The sequence below is a fragment of the Macaca fascicularis genome, chromosome 17, assembly GCF_037993035.2.
Source record: "Macaca fascicularis isolate 582-1 chromosome 17, T2T-MFA8v1.1".
NCBI classification, from domain to species: domain Eukaryota; kingdom Metazoa; phylum Chordata; class Mammalia; order Primates; family Cercopithecidae; genus Macaca; species Macaca fascicularis.
Genome location: NC_088391.1, coordinates 92,694,149 through 92,707,898, shown reverse-complemented (window position 1 = coordinate 92,707,898; position 13,750 = coordinate 92,694,149). Strand labels below are relative to the sequence as shown.

The 13,750-nt window shown below is 35.7% G+C and overlaps 1 protein-coding gene across 2 annotated transcripts in view; it reads left to right on the top strand.

The window, feature by feature from the left end:
• FGF14 (fibroblast growth factor 14) overlaps positions 1-13,750 on the top strand; it is a 670,777-nt gene that overhangs the window by 526,800 nt on the left and 130,227 nt on the right. The window lies entirely within an intron of this gene.

The following is a 13,750-nucleotide window of genomic DNA, read 5'->3' as shown; positions in this document are numbered from 1 at the left end:
TGCCACAGGTTTAAGCAGTAAAGACTCCAGTTAAAGGTGCTTTTTTCTATTATCCCTTGAGCAAAAATTGATGAAGTCTTAAATGCATTAAAATATGCTCTTACGTGTCATCCTCATGTAAATTCTTTAAAACTCTGTCATTGTTAAATATCACCACCAACAAAACTATAGGTAAGCATACACACACATTTCGTGTGTGTGTGTGTGTGTGTGTGTGTGTGTGTGTGTGTGTGTGTGTGTATCTTAAACAGAAACATTCTCCAGGGGGCCTCCCAGAAAATGTAATCGATTTTCTTCAGTCAATTTGGGAAATCCTATGACATGGAAATGAAGTTTGAGCTGTGGATTCCCTTCATGGTGAGCTCAAAAGTGCTGGCTCTTCTTATTCTTGAGCCTTCAATCTGAGTTCCCTGAAGGGTGTCCCCGCACGCAGAACTGGGTCCCACATTATGCAAATTGTGTTCTCTAGCACAAGATAAATATGCAGCATGTTGCCAGCAAGATCAAACTAGAATTCCCTATGCTCCCTTTAGAAAAAATTAAATACAAAAAGGATCACTTCCTAGACATACTTTATTTTCAGATACAACTCAATCTTGTTGATTTGGAATTTGCTCTGTTATTTTTGTTTCTTTATTTTCTTCCCAAGTAATATTTTAGAGGCCTCAACATTATTAGATGCAGTGTGTCTGCTGTAGCTTCTAGTTCTACTTTCTGTTAATAATTGCATCACAATGCTGTACTCTGATACATATGTTGATGACAGGGAAATTGAAATGTTTGTCTTATCTTTGTGCTGCTGCGAGAGTTGCTTTTCATTTTTTTATTTTTGTTTTTTGTCATGAGGTTGTAAATGTATGCTATTCTTTTTTAAAGGTAGGGTATATCATTCTGAGTATGTGTCTAAGCCTAAAATAAAAGTACTGATTATGCTTGGTGCCGGCTAAGCATCAGGAATAGAAACAAGAAATGCATTAACTGCCAAGTCCAGTCGCCTGCATTTTGAATACAGTTTCTGCACGCAAGAATCAGATCTCATGAGGGTCACTGAGGGCAATAGCATTTGCCCAGGGTGAGTCCCAGGAACAATTTCAGCTTATTACTGGGTGTGTTGTTCTCTCCTCTCCTCCTTCCTTCTGATTCTCCAGTTGCTTGGCTTCCTGGCCTCCCCTCGGTGTCTTTATTCTCTGACTTACAGATGTTGGTTTTCTCCTCTTCCCATCCTTGACTCCTTGCTCTGAACCCAAAGTCTGGTAAGAGACACAGTTTACTCAGCCCCTACCTTAAGAGATCTCCTCTGCCTAAGCCAGGCCCCTGTATGCCTTAGCCATCTTTAGAAAGAGGACTTAGATAAAAACCAAAAGCAATTATGAATTTGTATTAGTACCTCCTAATTAAACTGCTCTGTTTATTTCAATGTAAAAAATTTTGAACTTCAAATATTTCAGTACAAATAATGTTTATCTGCAAGTATTTATTCCATAATTTGTTACTGAGGCCCTACTAAAATAGTAATATAGAGCAAATATAGCAATTATTATCCTATATAATAATAATAGCTATACCTATACGATAACAATAGTGGTGATATTTGTACAATCCACTCTGCCTAGCACTGTTCTAAGCACTTTACCTGTATTAGCTTATGTAATTATCCCAATAACCTTTTATAAGCAAATATTATTAAAATAAGGACACTGATAATACAGAGAGTTTAAGAATCTGTCCAGAGTCCCTCGGGTAGCAGATAGAAAAGATAAGATTGGAGCATAGTTAGTATGACTCATTAGCTTACATTTTTAACTGTTTTATTGTACTGCTTTTATGTGCCAGACATTTTTTCATAACACGGTCTGACACCTTTTCTAACAAGAAGTTATAAACACATTATGATGTAATGAAAAACTTTAGGGAATTGTTACCTAGGGAATAAACTGTATTTCAGTGAAATTATTGAGAAGTATAATTTCAAACATAATCTGTTTCCGTTAAAGATTTTTGAGTAAAAATTAAAACCATAGAAAATTTGTCAAGAAAAAGTTTGATGTTGTATAAGGGGTATTAAATATTTTTGATATTTATTACATTTAACATTTGAGCTTTAAGTTTTAAAAGCCATGAGAAAAGTTGTTAACTCAACTAAGAAGTTTTGAACTAAAATGAGTACATTTTTGAAAAAATGACAACTCCAGTCAAGCTCAGATTTAACGAAAAAAGTTAGTGGAGATTTAAATTTGAGAAATAAATTCATCCATTTTAAGCTATGCCAATTTTTTAAAAAATTAATTTAATTTTTGTGCAGTGTAAACTAGTGTCTAATATGGAATTGATGTTTTTGAAGATCCATAGGTTTAGATGTAGTCGATAAAGTACTAAGGTCATTTCAGTTGAATTCTGGTGAATGAATATCACAACGGTGATTTGACTTGAGGTGTATCTTCCTCTATTTTTATTTCAGGAAGTAACTTTCATAGTCCTTTGCTATCCAAATAAGATATTTAATGTGTCAGATAATTCCATCTTCTGGAGACAGAAAAAAAAGTACTTGACTAAGATGTAAGTTCCCATTTCCAATGCTAAAGGTGCCTGTTCTCTGGGGGATTTTTCTTCAATATGACAATAGTTATTTCTTTTGTGTTCCTAATGATTGCAATATAGTACTTGATATTGTGTTATAGGAGATTTAATGTCAGATACAAGCCATTTGATTGAAGGTACAGTGTGGGCTACAAGGACACAGAACAGAAACTGGCAGAGTAATAATTCTGCCAAAAATTAGATAGTTTAAAATGATATTTGTGAACAAAAATGTACTTTAACCACCTATAACTATTTCTAGTGTTGAGAGAAGCAGTCAAGTTTTTTGTTTGCTTGTTTGTTTTCCAAACCTGTGACTTTTGAAAGACTAACAAAATCCTCCATAGAAAGCCAAGGTTTGGAATGTAAATTGTAAACAATAAGGAAAAACTGGGAATGAAAGGAAAATGTCATTCGTCATCAGGGCAGGGATAAAGGATAGTTGAAGTGAGAATGTGTTTCTGGCATAAGAAAGATGGAGAAGAAAAAGAAGGATGGAAAAGAGACTGATAATACAGTGAATAAATCTCTAGGCTTTATTCCGAACACCTGGGTCCTGGATCTGACAACCAATACCTGTGTTAAAACTTCCTAATCTCTCCTAGTCTGTCCCCTCATCTGTCAGATTACAGGATTTCTCTTGAATCCTTCAAGAGTTTAGAATTCTGGTTTTAGTCTGATTGATTTTTCTGAATGATAAGGTAATTTTACATAAAATGCATAAAGATTCATTACTGGTATTTTATCACAGGCTGGCATTTATGAGAATATTATTTTCCTCCTGGTGCCATAAATGCTTCCATGTTCTAGGTGCAGGCATCTGGGTGGTCATAAGTGCCAGTGTTCTCCTGAAATTAGCATCTCATCTGGGTCTGTTGACCAGATTGTATAAGTGGAGAGAAAGATAATCCCTTTTCATGTTAATTTTAAAAATAAACAAGGAAAGTACACGGCTACCATGTTTTGCAAATATTAGGGCTCATGCGAATCACCTGGAAAGCCAAGAAAAGTATAGATTTCTTGGATCACCCTCTAGATATTTTAGTTCAGTGGGTCTAATGGGAGGCCCAAGAATCAACAGTTTTTAAGGGTCACCCTCCCTCACTTCCGCTGGTTGTTCTAAAGTTACTATTTCAACCGTGGACAACCACACAACAAGCATTGCTGCAATGGTCTCTGGGGGAGATGGTGATAACGTTAGACCAAGGTGATGGTAACAGAGTTGGTGAAAATCAGTAAATGGACTACCCAGGCACTGAAACTAAATATTTGGATTTTCTAACTTTTCTACCACTGAGCTGAAGTTTACAGAAGTTTGAAAGCAGACCAGCATACTGCTTCACTTATGCAACAACCCAGAACTTCTGGAATAGGGGCTGGTCACCTCTGTGGGCTGGCATTACCTCTCCTACCTATCGATACAGGATGAATATGTATATATGCGTGTTACTTATTCAAGGAAAGCAAGATAAATGCTATGTATTCCTCAATAAGCATTTTCAAGGTCCTCAAAGTCTTATCCACTCTACATAAGATAGTGTTCTGATACCATATCTTTCAGGAGCATTTTCAAATGAGCGTCTTCTACAAAAGTGGTTTCACCTGCCCTCCTCTGTGCCAGCAGGCTTCTCTTATTGATGTGTCCTGAGTTGTGTTTCTGTCTGTCCTTAGCTTTTCAAGGGCACCCAGGCATGAAAGCATCCAAGCTACTCACCTCATCCTTCCATGAACTGTTCATCTTCTTGCAGGATCCATAATTCTAGCAAAACAAGGTGGAACAATGTTAATTTCCTCTTGACATTTATTCCTCTGTTCATTGCTCAAGTTTAGGGTATAGAAATACAACTGCTCTGTGTTATCAGTGTGGTACCTATCATCCTTCAGAGTCTTTCTATTCTTCCCTAAGAGTTACACACCCAAAGACATACATGTCCTTCACCTGTAAGTCCACACCCATGGGGTATTGCGTGAATTCATTGCCCATCCCCGGCACCTGTCCTGTCTCTGAGTAACACTTTTACACGCCTATTCTCATAAAAATGTCCGCTATTTACTCAGGCATTGGCAGGGCTTCCTATTCCTCCTCCCCCAGGTTTTATGTTTATTTGTTTTGTTGTTGTTGTTGTTTGCTACCAGGCAGCGCATGTGCTTAATCAAATAAACTGAGCTCCAGTGGCCATCATTGGCCATCAACATCTATCGCAGGCAAACCAAGGACCTTGGCAGCATTTGAGGGTTGCTCATCCTGGGGAAGAGCCTTTCATTCTCCCTGGGAACCCTGAGGCAAAGCTACACCAAGTTCATCTAGTTACACATAGGTGCCCCTTCAAGAATCGAAATTCCTCTATTCTTCATCTTTCATTCTTCATCTCTCTGAACAGGTTGGTTTCTTTATCATATTTTAAATTTGAGATGATTATTAATCTCTCCAATTATTATAATCTATTACACTATGCATGTTTTTCTGCACAAACAATATCTAACACTTTTTGAGGATATATATACACATATACACACATATATAATTCCTATATGTATGTGTATGTTTCATTGGAATTATGCATTCTGCTCAAATTATATGTATACTTATCCCATGATTATGAGTGTTTCTGTTTATATTAATAAAATGTTAAATAACAGTTTTAACATCTGCACATACTTTAAAGTTTTACTTGTTACGTTTTAAAATTTTTTCTTTTTTTTTTTTTTTATAAAGCTTTTCTGTGACTTCTTTCACTTTACACTTCAGTTGGATATATCTGCCAGGTTGAAATGGCTATTATCCTTTCTTGGTATCTTGGCTAAGATAATTTATAGTAATAATAAAGCAAGTATGATACTTCAGCTAATTTTCCCTCCAATGCTAATTTCAACATCCAGCATTCATGTAATTCCCATGACATTGAATATTGATGCACAGAATGTAATTGGTTATGTCCAAGAATGCCATTATCTACCTAGGTTCACTAACTGGAAAGAAAAAGAATTTGAGAAACAAATACAGCTAGTAAACTACATTTAACTAATTATAAATCATCTTTTGGACATCCAATTTTTTATTTGTTAGGCTGAAGCTAGGTAGATTACTTTGATTACAGAGATTACAGAGATAAATTACTTTGATACTATCCAGATTCCAGTGACATTTTATGGAAAATAAAGAAAGAAGATACTTTATGGAATATAAAGAAAGACACTGGATAGTGAAAAAGATACGGACAGCCTAAGAAAAAGAAGAGGCAAAAGGATAAATATAAAGGAAAGGAGATAATAGAACAGTAGTAGTCAGATGCTTTGGCAGCATTGTGGAAAGAAAAGAGAAAAGAAGAGAAAGGAGAGAGGATGGGAGGATGAAAATGGAAGGAAATGAAGAAAACCCATCACAAAAAGAGAAAGAGAGACCTTGTTTTCCGCTCTCTCCACCATGTTCCTGGAGTCCACCTGACTCCTGATTCTAACTTTCTACATGGTGTGGAAAAACAAAACCATCCCTCTTAAAGCCCAACCTAGTCTCCTACCATACCAAAATTACCTTATCTGTTACAGCTCTTTGGCCACATTCACCTATTTCCCCGTCCTGAAAGTCTTCTTCTAGAGTGATGGCTTTGCTTGCTTCATGTGAATTTCAGGCAAAACAAAGAACAAACAAACAAACAAAACACTATGATCATAGTTAACTTCCAGAGGATTTCACTGGTGACAGTGAGAATGAGTGGAAAGGGATGTCAGCAGTATCTAAAATCTACTGCAATCGTCAAAATGAGGATAGGTGAAAACTTGAATTAAGAAAGCAAACTAAATAAGACTTGAAAACTGCAAAACATTTGTCATTGTGCTTTCTTGTCTTGTTTTTGGATAATGTGTGTGTGTGTGTGTGTGTGTGTGTGTCTGTGTGTGTGTTGTGGGGACAGGGATTCTGTGTGATCTGAATGCCTTTAGGTGAGACATGTACTCCACTGCAGCCAAATGGTAACCACTCCTTAATTTTAGAAAGGAAGACACCACACACACAGGCTCCCTTTGTTTCTAAATATATGTTGACTTTGTTTATGTGCCTGCAGACACTAGTGTCAGCAACTCCTGAATTGAGGGGGTGGAAAAAATGAGAGATATTTAAAAGTTTTCTGAGGGACTGTGGAAAGAACTTCATGGTTGTCTGGGTTGGAAATAGCAGAGTCAAAGTTCACCTGGTAAGACTAGCTTAGAACTAGGTAAGCTGTGATGCTTTTCACTAAGAAAATAAAGCCCAGAAGCAGGATGGGGTGGGTGGATGGAGTAAGATGCTGTATTTGGTTAGGGACTTGCTTAGTTTGCCCACAGAACATCCAAGTGGATTATAGTCACAGAATGACTATTGGATGATGGTGAAGCTCATTGATCCTAGAAGGATCACGTCTCAGGGCTGCTTTGGGAAAGGTATGCAGATAGAATCACTCTGCGACAGATAGTAATTGTTGTTCTATTCTTTCTGCGTGTGAGACAAAGATGAACATGCTGGTTCAGTGACATCAGCATAAAGTTAGATATTACAAAGAAGTTTATTAAATAGCATGAGGCCTTGAGAAATCTTTCTCACATATTTTGATTCTTAAGTATATAGAATCTATATGGTCAATTTTGGATGCTGGATAATAGAGCAGAATACTAGCTGAATTAAATTCAAAACTTGTGTTTCTATAAAATTGATGCTAATAATATATGAAGGGGAATATCAGGGCTTCAGATCCTCTCATAGTGGTTCATAAACATCAACATCTATAAGACTTACTCAAATGGTTTTGCAAATGGCCTGATCTCAGATATTAACAAAATAGAATCCAAGACTCCAATTAAGTGGTTTCAACATGCCTCAAGAATCATAATTTTGAGGGCCAGGCACAGTGGCTCATGCCTATAATCCCAGTGCTTTGGGAGGCTGAGGTGGGGAGATAACTTGAGCCCAGGAGTTCCAGGATGCAGTAAGCTGCGATCACACCACTGCACTCCAACCTGGGCAACAGAGTGAGACTCCATCTCTAAAAAACAAAAAAGGAACCATAATTTTGAATATGTATCCCAGGCATGACTAGTGCTGGTGACTGAAGGAGAGTATCCTTTGCCAAACCAAGGTCTAAACTACTTTCCCACAAATCATGACTTTTCAACTGCCTACTTTTATATGTACCGTTGGTTATTATCAATGCTGTTATTATAATTTATAAATTCCTAGTTCAGTTCAAGCCCCTTGAAGTAAGCAGAACGACATGACCATACATAGATCTCACCTTTTCCATTAACCAGATGAGTTGGCCTTTGGGGAACTCATCTCTTTGTTTTCACTCTGCATATTACAAAAATGGCAACCAATTACTTAAATGTCAAAAAGGCCAATATATCATACAGTAAATGACAAATCGACGTTAATATTGAAACAACAATTAATAGCCACTAAAATCTGAAGCAAAATTGTGCATCTTTAAAAATTATACACACATATAAGAGGACTCATGACTGAAATCTCAATATACCATCTATCCAAGTTGAGTTAAATTATTTTCCTTTTTTTAAAATAATTCTTCTTCTTCCTACTTCTGGGAGGGAGAGTGTATGGGAGCTACCTGTCAGGCACTGTGAGAACCCTGGGCTCTGAACAGATACTGGGTATTTATCTCAGTATCCTCAATGCGGCTCCAATAACTAATCCCATTTCTTAATCACTTTGGAATTATAAGAACAATAATTTATTTTAGAATTTCACAGAAATATGAAAAAAGACTTCAGTTTTCTTTTTTCTAGAGAAACAACTAAAACAATTCTTACTGAAAAGCCAAACTAAACATTTTTCTTCACATGTTGTATACTAAAATTGGCAAAATAACTCCCTCAGTACTTTCATTGTTTATTCTTTCTTATGCTATTTGTTTCTGCTGATTTTAAAACTATAGTTTTAAAACTGTAAACTGTTGAAGCAATAGTGTTTATTTATTTGACTGAAAATATTGGCTACATTTTTATTCTAATATGACCTGTCCACCAAAATTGATCTAACACATTCTAGAGCTAAGAGAAAAATAATGATGACAAAGATAGACGCAGATGCGGTCTTGTGAGACCTAAGAGTTTCTACGGATGTGAGTTCCATGCACACTACATTTTAAGTTTGACTTCACTACGTTATGGAAAGACATATTGTGTTCTGTGCTATTTAGGGTTTCACTAAATGTTGGTTGTTGGTGTTAAGATAACTCATCCAGCCTGGAATGCAATTTCATGGAAAGGGTGCACAATGTTCTTTTCAGCAGAAACACATTAGATCTCTGAAGGGTTTTGTCCAGGGTTAGACCTTGGTTTTAAGATTTGACCACTCCACCATGTTAAATAAAGAGAGATGAGTCACATGTTAATAAGCATGTCCCAGCCCATATAAAAGCACCATAATTGGTTGCTATTTGCTCTTCCAATAGAGGTAGAGACTGAATGGGAATAACGTATTTTTTGGGGGAGGCTTAGGAATAACTAAATTTTTGTTCTCTGACAAGGTAGAAATATTTTATTTGGGCATTCATCCTGGCTCCTATCTATTATTTAGCAGAAATCATTATGTGGGCAAAAAAGATATATCATTCTACTTTACTATTAAGCTGACACTAGTGTCTAATGGTACTAACCCAATAAATGGTGAATATTGGTTTATTCCATGAGAAAAGCATCTGTTGATGTTATGAAATAAATTAACTGTGTGTGCCCTTCATGAGGAAACAATGACAAAGAATTGATACTTAATGACTCCCGGTTAATGTAAACATCTCCAATGAACTCACCTGCCTTTCAACTGTGGACCTTTTCTATTACTGTTTCTATTACCTACACCTTAGACCATGTGCAAAAGAGATGCCTGTCACAGCAAATTATTTTCTATGGTGGGCAATGCTGTGTTATGGTTTAAAAGTATTGGATTCCTAGCTGTATTTCAGACATAGCTTTGAAGAAATCAATGTCTTTCTTGCTTATAGGTAACGAAGAATAAAATTGTAACATGATGATATATTACCTTTGAGAGTTGTCTTATGACAAACGACTGTTTTATTAGAAGTGAGGTAAAATGCTTACAATGCAAAATGCAAATTTATTTGCGAGTGCCTTCTTTGTGATCAAAATGTGCTCATATTCTTATGGTTGTATTAAATGATAAAATAATGGTAACAAAATTATGCAACTCTGGAAGAAGTTATAACCTCGACCACATTATTATTTAAATATTGCCATTTAACATTTCACTTCCTGTTTTATAATCATAAATTGTTATCAAAAGAAGTAATAACATTTTTGTATTAAAATTATCAGTAGTAATTATTGAATAAAATTCTTCCTCTCGGTATATAGTAATAAATAGATATTACCAGTTGGATAACTCTGCCTCCCATTTAATGGTAGCCACTATGCCTAACTTCTACACTATTTTTCAAAAATATCAATTAGAAACCTATATTTCTAGCAATATTAATAACAGAAAAATCAACTTTTAAGCCATTCAAAAGTTGTCTAGACAATTTTTACCTAGAGGTGAAATAAGAAGCATTCTTTTAATGTCCATGGAGAAATAAACTCTAACTTGAAATATTATATTACAATAATAAAAATTATTAAGAAATTTTTCCACGGATGCCATAAATGGTTTAGCTATTTTCCTAATGCAGTTTGAGTCATTTGAAAGACGGTTTTACAGAGTTAGCAAAGCCAAATGTATACCCAGGAGAAGGAGCAGTGAGACTTTATTTAATTTAAAATTACATTATACAAGAAGGCTTGCACACTGAAGTGGATAGACAGAAGAATTACCTGAGGCAAGAGTTCCCCTGTGTTTAAAAAAAAAAAAAAAAAAAAAAAAAAAAAAAAAAAAAAAACTTGTAGGAATTTGAATGCAGACAAAGGTATTATTAATTTTTATGCATCATTCATACAATAACAACAACCATAAGAAGAAAAGAAAACCATGTCAGCAATATGTGGTTGTTTAAATGCAAAGTATGTTCAATTATACTCTGGTCCTCTGAGCCACAAAAGCCAGTCTTTATTTTACTTTATGTTTCATGGTCAGGCCTTCAAGTCAATTAGAAATCCCTCAGACTTTTCAAATCATGAACTATCAGGTCCAAAATATGATGCTATTTTACATTTTTTATAAATAATAGCTTCATTTTGTTATGTTTCTAATAGTGATTAGAAAACACTGCTGAATGTGGCACATAGCAGGACGTAATTTCAATTATCGGATATTCCAACCATTTTCTTAACAAGAAAGAGACTTGCCCAGGGGTCTCCTGAAAAATTTCATATCTGGCAAATGATTAGTGTACACTAATTTATTCAGTGGTAGAACGTTAAAATGAACTTAACCATTCTGTTCAATGTCTAATTGCATTTTCTATTGATGTCAGTGTTTTACCTAGAAGCATTTGGTACTTTAAAATAGTTTTGACATTTAAAAAGTGATATGTTGCATTCTTGATTATGTGAAATGCTGACAGTAAGAACAGCAAGTTGAAGATGAAGACACATAAAGCCCAGGTTGTGCAAAGGTAGGAAACCCAAAGCCCAGAGTCACTGTTAATATATTAAGAAATTATTATTGTTAATGTCACTTCAAAGTGAGTTTGTTAAGGGTAAGTCTATAACCTGAGGGGTTGAATGCAGAATACATGGGTATGATACCACTAGAGAAAAGTAAAATTAGTTTATTAAGTATGTTGTGTGTGTGTGCATTTGTGTACAATTATTATATAATCGTGAACTACTAAGACAAAGTCTTTGCTACACAATGAAAAGGGTACACACATAAAATCTGTTATTCTGATATGTACTTATAAGTATTTTTCTCTTTGTTATAGTTAAGGGATTTTCCTGCACACTCATTTGTGGAGGCTATGAAAATAGAATCCATTCTTAGGGCTATTGTATAAGATCTATAATTCACAACTTCTGATATTTTTAACTCTTCAAAGGCAAATGACTTCTAGAATTCATTTCTTAGACAGGTTACAGAGTGGGATTGATAGGTGGACAGGTATCATGGGAGGAGAAAATACCCAGCTCAAAAGATTGAATGAGAGCTGGCAACAGGACCAGCACTTATTTTTAAGCATTTGGGCCTCTGAGTGACCTTGAGAATTCTGAATGACTTTTTACAACACGATGATGACATTTGAAATGCTTTCCAAGAAATGCGTAAAACACTCTATTACGTTTTATCTAATCTTCAGGTATTGTGATTACATTCTGGCAGAATGGTGGCATTAATTATACTAGGTCAGCAAACATCACCATGTCCATCATATACACATGAGGAACAAGTCAGAATTTCAACAGCTCTGCAGTAAGCCTGGTGGGTTTAGTGCCAGCGTCCAGTATTCTCCTCTCTCTGATAGTTCTTCTAATGCCATACAGAAATCTCAGTGATGAAACATCACTTTAGTAGGGAATGTATGAATGAATGCTCTTTCTTTTCTCTTATATGCTTTGGGATGACTCTTAGAAGTCTTTGGAAGATTAAAATTATGATAACAGCAATAAGTATTTATATTTATGCGTGCATGCAGATACATACTTGCTATAATCTCAAATAAAGATTCCATCCAAACACATGATTCTTCTAAATTGTACTCACACAGTTTGAGTACCTGTAAGATATCTGCAAATGTGGTTAAAGGTAATAATTTGTAACATTGTGTTTGCCTGCGTTTAGGAACATATCTCAACAGTACTGTAAGGTAGAATAGATAGTTTAAATGAGCATTTTTATCTCATATCATATAATAGTGATTCAGCAAATATGATGGTTGTACAGAGATGTTTGGGACTGAAACCAAAACTGAGCCATCAATGCATGTAATAATTTTGAGGTCACATAATGAGTTTGAAATAAAATTAATAGAGAATCCTTTTCTTTTGATAAGGAGTTAAAATATATACAATGAATACTTCAGTATCAATCTGTAATTTTTTTTTATTCCCCAAAGTGATTAGCAGTGAGGGCTATAATGTGGGGGAACATTTAAAATATTTATATGGCCACGCATGGTGGCTCACGCCTGTAATCCCAGTGCTTTAGGAGGCCGAGGCAGGAGGATCACTTGAGGATAGGAGCTTCAGATCAGCCTGGGCAACATAGCAAGACCCTGTCTCTACAAAAAACAAAATTTTAAAAAATTGTCCAGGTGTGGTGGTGTGCACCTGTGGTCCTAGCTATTTGAGAGGCTGAGGAGGATCATAGGAGCACAGCAGTCAGAGGTTATAGTGAGTCATGATCATGCCACTGCACTCCAGTCTGGGAAGCATAGCCAGGACCTGTCTCTAACTTAAAAAATAAAAAATTAAAATAAATCAATAAGTAAATAATACACTAAAATAGTTTTGTGCAGATGTATCTGATATGTGTGCTATTATTGCTTTCACTATGAAGAGAGAATTTGTTGGTAACAGGCTAGTATTAAAGTTGCTTCTTTCGATGACTGTCAGTCCCTTTCCTTGCCACTCCCAAAGGGGTGATGAGGTCAGATATTTCCCCATGAACCAGAATAGACAGTAGGGTGACAGAAAAGTCATCTTGGAAATAGAATAAGAGAAACAAGGTGGCGGGCCAAGATTGGGTATCCTACACACCTCCGATAGTTATTTTAATCTCTTTATGTGATCATCCCAGGTGATCATATGACTGGGCAACCATCTCTCTCACTGTCTCATACACCTGCATCAAGCGAGGTGTCCCTAAGTCCTAAATATTCTAAATAAATAGCACTTTCCAAGTATCTGCCTATTTCTGTAGGATTCCCTCGAGGAAATTATTAATTTCCTTACCATAGTCATTAATTCAGCAGACATTGATTTAGGGTAGAATTTGCTTCAATTGCTGGTGTTTAAATAGTAACCTAAATGAAATTGTTAGTTTCCTGTGAATATAATCAAGGACACCAAGCTTTCTGGCATTTAAAATATTTCAATTATTATCTGCTAAGCAAAACATCTATTTGCATATGGTGTTGGGAAAAGTAGGTATCTGTCATCATGGGTCCTTGTCTTGGGAAAGGTGGATCAGGTAGGGAAAAAATGAGGAGTTTTGACATCAAGTATTCTCCTTGTACGTCATTAGGCCTGTTGTGGATCTCTGAGCCCTGATTTTCTGTCCTGACAAAGATAT